We start from the raw sequence: 6,688 nt of genomic DNA, 5'->3' as shown, positions 1-6,688 counted from the left end.
ATCTGGTGATGAGTAGCAAGGATTCAGGTGGCATAGGCTGTGGAGCAATCACTGAAGTGAAGAATGTTGCATTGGACAGTGTGCTCAGAAACAGCTGTTCCTCAGGCACATTTTGTCTGTGGCCATTTGTGTGGACAGACAGCTTGTTGCTTGTCACACCCAGATAGAACACAGCACAATGGTTGAAGATTAGCTTGTAGATAACATTACTGCTTTCACAGGAAGGCGTGCCTTTCATAGGATAGGTCATGCTTGTTTTTGGACTGAGTTACGCTGTGATGGGAGGATGTGTGGGACAGGTCTTGCATCTAGATATCTTAAAAGGATATGAGACATGAGGCAAGAGATTGGGAGTAGGGCTGGAGTAAGGATAAACAAGAAGATATGGTAAGGATGCTGGGTAGGACATTCCTCATTTGAGGGCACAATGAGAGGTAGTCAAAACCCTATCGGAATGTGATTGTTTCTCCAGTCCTGGGTGGTACTGAGTCAAGAGAGGAGTACTCCTCCATGGCTGGATGGTGGGGCCTTTGGGAGCTCGTGGGTGACTCGAGAGATAAGGCACAGGATATCTATTTCTTTACAATGTTGGGAGGGTAATATCAGTCTATGAAGGCCGAAATGAGACCCATAGCGTATTTTGAGAGGACTGCTCGTCACTGCATGTATTACAACTACGGGTGGCTAGGATGTTTGGCAGGGACTCCTTGGTATGGAATGGGTGGCAGCTAGCCAAGTGGAGCTATTGCAGGTGGTTGGTAAGTTTGGTATGAACAGAGGTAAATGTAGCAATCTTTGAGGTGGCCAACTTCAAAGTAATTGGGTTGTTGGGTCAAGGAGGTCCAGGTGTAGTAAATGGGGAAGATGGTGTTTAGGTTCTGTAGGAATGTGGATAGTGTGTCCTCACCCTTGATCCACATCATGAACATGTCATCAGTGAATCTCACTAAGGTGAGATTCTTGGTGTTTCTCTGTGTGGCCCATGAGTAGTTTGGCTTAGGATGTGACATGTGGGTACCACGGATTTATCGTAGGTGATGCCTCCAATGTGGTGAAGACACAGTTGGTCATGGTGACCAGGAATGAGGTTGTAGTTTTGGAATCCATTGAGGCATTAGGAAAACTAGTGTCCAATAGGAGTGAGGTCATGGGCATTAGGGATATCAGTGTTACGGGAGGTGGCATCTGTAGTGAAGAGCGGGGCACCGTGTGGTAAAGGAACAGGAGCTGTGGAGAGGTGGTGGAGAAAATGGTTGGTGGTGTTTATGTAGGAGGGTATATTCTGGGTAATAGGCTGAAAGTGCTGGTCTAAGAGTGGAGAGTTCTTTTGATGCAGGCCACAATGGGGCATAATAGGTGGGTCTTCAGGAAGCATGTAGAGGTGTTCGGGCAGTAGTAGGTTTAGATTAGAGAGAGAAAGAGAGAAACGGGGGCAGTGTGGATAGTGTGAGCGAGCTTGTTTCTGGGATGAACCTAGGGACTTAAGGAGAGACTGGAGATCCTGTTTGATTTCTGGGATGGATCACTGTGGCAGGGTTTTAGGTGGCTGGATTTGACAGCTGGTGGAGTCCTTCAGCCAGCAGTAATCATTGCAGCTCAAAACAACAGCGATGGAGCCTTTGTCAGCAGGTAGGATTACAAGGTCAGGATTGGTTTGTAGGTGGTTCATTGTGATTCTCTCTTTGTATGTAAGGCTGGCTTGCATGTCGAAGGATTTGGGGAATTATGCCAAGGCAATATTTGAGGTTAAGAAATTCTGGTATGTTAACAAAGGGTGATTTGGCACCAGTAGGGTAAGATTATAGTTGGATAGAGGAATGAACTTACTTAGGCAGGGTTAAAGATTGGTTGTGGGTTGAGTCGGACAGGTAGGACTGGTAAGGTAAAAGTGTATCCACTAAAGGGACTGAGAGGAGGAGAGCAGGTCTTTAATGAGTCCAGCATGATTGGAAGTATTGCATTTGAGACAGGTTTTGGCTCACCCTCAAATTAAATTCATCTGCCACCCATTCTATACGTAGTAGCCCCCCTGCGGGTCCGGGGATTAGAATAGGCCCGAGGTATTCCTGCCTGTCGTAAGAGGCGACTAAAAGGAGTCCATCCCCCTCACGGGGGTAGTTAGCGCCTGCGTCCGGAGACGGACGGTTTCACGACCTATAATCGTGGTCTTTTTGGTTTTAAACTTCTCGTTTCTTCCTTCCTTTTGTTGGTCCCTTTCTTTGCTCTTCTCCACCTCACTGTCTTCCTTACTCTTTCCCTTGACTTCTCCTTGCCTTCTCATTGCCTTTTTCTCCTTGCCTTCTCATTGCCTTTTTCTCCTTGCCTTCTCATTGCCTTTTTCTCCTTGCCTTCTCATTGCCTTTTTCTCCTTGCCTTCTCATTGCCTTTTTCTCCTTGCCTTCTCATTGCCTTTTTCTCCTTGCCTTCTCATTGCCTTTTTCTCCTTGCCTTCTCATTGCCTTTTTCTCCATGCCTTCTCATTGCCTTTTTCTCCATGCCTTCTCATTGCCTTTTTCTCCATGCCTTCTCATTGCCTTTTTCTCCATGCCTTCTCATTGCCTTTTTCTCCATGCCTTCTCATTGCCTTTATCTCCATGCCTTCTCATTGCCTTTTTCTCCTTGCCTTCTCATTGCCTTCTTCTCCTTGCCTTCTCTGGTCTCCGCCTCGGCGTTTGAGACAGTCTGTCCTCTTTCTCCCTCTCTCTCTTCTTTTTCCTCTTCTTCCTTCCTCCCTGTGCGTGTCTGAAGGCCGACCCACGCGTTCGCACGCGTAGCCGGTGACGGGGTAACGCGTAAGTCCCCGCCCTGGGTAGACATGTAAGGCACGCGCGTACCCCCTGGTAAAGGCCAGGCCCGGGGAGGGGTGATTGCCTGAGCTGATACCTTCTGACCATGCCGATTGGTCCCTCCGTCTGTTTCTCGGGAGGTGTGACCTGAGGTGTAAACATTCACCTAAGGCGGGAGTGCCCTCTGAGAGGGTCCCCACAAGGAAGGAGCGCGCCATCGGAGACGCTGGCAATCATGGGGGATTCCTCCGCAATGGATTCTACTCCATCGCTTCCGACTTCGACCCAAAAACGGAAACGTGACCAGCCAACAGTGACAAAAGTACTACCGCCTGCCCCACAGTTCCTCGTAGTTTCTCGCACTGAGGACGGAAAGGATTTTTCCTCTGTCAACCCTTTTGTTATTCAGAAGGGCGTTGATGCCATAGCCGGATCTGTCAAATCTTGTACCAGGTTGCGTAACGGCACCTTATTACTAGAAACTGAGAATGCCTTTCAGGCACAAAAACTGCTTCGGGCCACCCTCCTGTACACGTTCCCTGTCCGGGTGGAGGCCCACCGAACTTTGAATTCGTCTCGTGGTGTAGTCTATACTAGCTCCCTCGACGGATTGACTGACGAGGAGCTTCAATCTTTCCTCGCTGAGCAGGGCGTGACGGCTGTCCATCGGGTCATGAAAAAGGTCAACAACGACCTTGTACCGACCCGGACACTCTTCTTGACCTTCGATAGTGTTAAGCTGCCATCGCGCATCAAGGCGGGCTACGAGGTTATTTCTGTTCGCCCCTATGTCCCGACACCTACGCGCTGCTAACAGTGTCAGCGTTTCAATCACACTCGACAGTCTTGTTCCAATGCGGCTAAATGTGTCACTTGTGGCAGGGATGCCCATGAGGGTGACTGTCCACCTCCGTCTCCTCATTGTGTGAACTGTCAGGGTGACCATGCCGCATCCTCCCGCGACTGTCCTGTCTATAAGGACGAACGTTGCATCCAAGAAATTCGTGTCAAAGAGAAAGTGTCCACCTCGGCTGCTCGCAAGCTATTGGCTAGTAGGAAGCCCACGCTGCTCCCAGCGGGGAAATATAGTACTGTCCTCGCCTCTCCTCGGACTACCCGGGAGGTCGCAACCCAGACATGCGATCTGACCTTCAGCACCACGGTCGTCCGTTCGGCCAGTGCTAAGATCGCGCGGTCAACGTCTCCTCTTCCTCCCATCACACCACAGACACCAGCCACTTCCTCAGCTTCTGCTAAGTCGAAGACACCGAAGTCAGATGCACGGTCCTTCAAGAAGGAACCATCCCGTGCAGACTTCCTCCGTCCCTCGACCTCCCAGCCTTCGACTGATACTTCCACCAAACGTCCTTCCAAAAAGGCGCATAGGAAGCACAGTTCTCCTTCTCCGCCACGGCGCATCTCTTCTCCTGCGCCACCCAGCGGTTGCCGCCCCAGGCCGTCATCCGTTTCGCCTGGCCGCACCGCCGGTAGCCGTACATCTGGCCGTTCACCGGCGGAGGAAGCTCCCCCTCCCGGCCATCCTCCCGAGATGGCCGATGACCCTATAGACCCCATGGACGATGACTGTCCGCCTACTGATAGCGGCGGCAGTGCTCGCTCGAAGCCAGGCCCTAAGCGGCCTTCGAGGTGACCCCTTCTCTCATCTTCCTTTTCTTACGATGGCACTTATTCACTGGAATATTCGCAGCATTCGCTCCAACCGAGAGGACTTGAAGTTGCTGCTCCGCTTGCATCGTCCGCTCGTCGTAGCCCTCCAGGAAACGAAGCTACGCCCATGCGATCACATTGCCTTGGCACACTACACCTCTGTGCGTTTTGACCTACCCCCTATGGTAGGAATCCCAGCTCATGGAGGGGTTATGTTGCTGGTCCGGGATGATATTTACTACGATCCCATCACGTTGTACACCGGCCTGCAGGCAGTCGCCATCCGCATTACTCTCCCCACTTTTACGTTTTCCTTTTGTACCGTTTACACTCCCTCGTCATCTGCCGTTACCAGGGCAGACATGATGCAACTTATTGCTCAGCTACCTGCACCGTTTTTGTTAACTGGAGACTTCAATGCCCACCATCCCCTTTGGGGTTCTCCAGCCTCCTGCCCGAGGGGCTCTTTGTTAGCAGACCTTTTCAACCAGCTCAATCTTGTCTGCCTTAATACTGGCGCCCCTACTTTTCTTTCGGACACATCTCATACCTATTCCCATTTAGACCTCTCTATATGTACTCCCCAACTTGCACGCCGGTTTGAGTGGTATGCACTTGCTGATACATATTCGAGCGACCACTTCCCGTGTGTTATCCATCTCCTGCAGCATACTCCCTCTCCGTGCTCCTCTAGTTGGACCATCTCCAAGGCAGACTGGGGGCTCTTTTCTTCCAGGGCGACCTTTCAGGATCAAACCTTCACAAGCTGCGATCTTTAGGTCGCACACCTCACGGAAGTCATTCATTATGAATAACTTCTTGCGGAAGCGCCCGACCGCGGCTGTGTTCTTTGATTTGGAGAAGGCTTACGACACCTGTTGGAGGGCGGGCATTCTCCGCACCATGCATACATGGGGCCTTCGCGGTCGCCTCCCTCTTTTTATTCGTTCCTTTTTAATGGATCGACAGTTCAGGGTACGTGTGGGTTCTGCCCTGTCCGACACCTTTCGCCAGGAGAATGGGGTGCCACAGGGCTCAGTTTTGAGCGTCGCTCTGTTCGCCATCGCGATCAATCCAATAATGGATTGCCTCCCAGCTGATGTATCAGACTCTCTTTTTGTGGACGATTTTACCATCTATTGCAGCGCGCAGTGTACACGTGTCCTGGAGCGCTGTCTTCAGCGTTCTCTTGACCGTCTTTACTCCTGGAGTGTCGCCAATGGCTTCCGTTTTTCTGCCGAGAAGACGGTCTGTATTAACTTCTGGCGCTACAAAGAGTTTCTCCCACCGTCCTTACGACTTGGTCCCGTTGCTCTGCCAATCGTGGAGACAACCAAATTTTTAGGCCTTACCTTTGACAGGAAACTTAGCTGGTCTCCACATGTGTCATATTTGGCCGCCCGTTGTACCCGTTCTTTAAATGTCCTCCGTGTTCTCAGTGGTATGTCGTGGGGAGCGGATCGAACCGTCCTACTTCGTCTATATCGGTCGATCGTCCGCTCCAAGCTGGATTATGGGAGCTTCGTATACTCCTCTGCACGGCCATCCATCTTACGCCGCCTCAACTCCATACAACATCGGGGTTTACGACTTGCGATCGGCGCATTTTATACCAGTCCCGTAGAGAGTCTTCATGCTGACGCTGGCGAATTGCCGCTCACTTACCGGCGCGATATACTGCTTTGTCGGTATGCCTGTCGGCTACTGTCAATGCCCGACCATCCGTCTTATCGTTCCTTTTTTGACGACTCTCTCGACCGTCAATACGGGTTGTATGTCTCTGCCCTGCTACCCCCTGGAGTTCGCTTTCGTCGCCTCCTTCAACACCTTCATTTTTCACTCCCTGCAACCTTTCGAGTGGGCGAGAGCCACACGCCACCTTGGCTCCAGGCTCAGGTCCGCGTTCACCTCGACCTCAGCTCGCTCCCAAAAGAGGTCACCGCCAGTTCGGTCTACCACTCCCGTTTTTTGGAGCTTCGTTCGAAGTTCATCAACATGACTTTCATTTATACAGATGGCTCTAAGACCAATGACGGGGTCGGGTGTTCCTTTATAGTCGGGGCACAGAGTTTCCAATACCGGCTCCATGATCATTGTTCGGTCTTCACAGCTGAGCTCTTTGCCCTCTACCAGGCTGTTCTTTACATCTGCCGCCACCGACATTCTGCTTATGTCATCTGCTCAGATTCCCTGAGCGCCATCCAGAGCCTCAGTGATCCGTACCCGGTTCACCC

Source organism: Schistocerca cancellata, chromosome 8 (genome assembly GCF_023864275.1).
Source record: "Schistocerca cancellata isolate TAMUIC-IGC-003103 chromosome 8, iqSchCanc2.1, whole genome shotgun sequence".
Taxonomy (NCBI): Eukaryota; Metazoa; Arthropoda; class Insecta; order Orthoptera; family Acrididae; genus Schistocerca; species Schistocerca cancellata.
The sequence above is the reverse complement of the archived record's forward strand: the minus strand, read 5'-3'. Positions refer to the sequence as shown.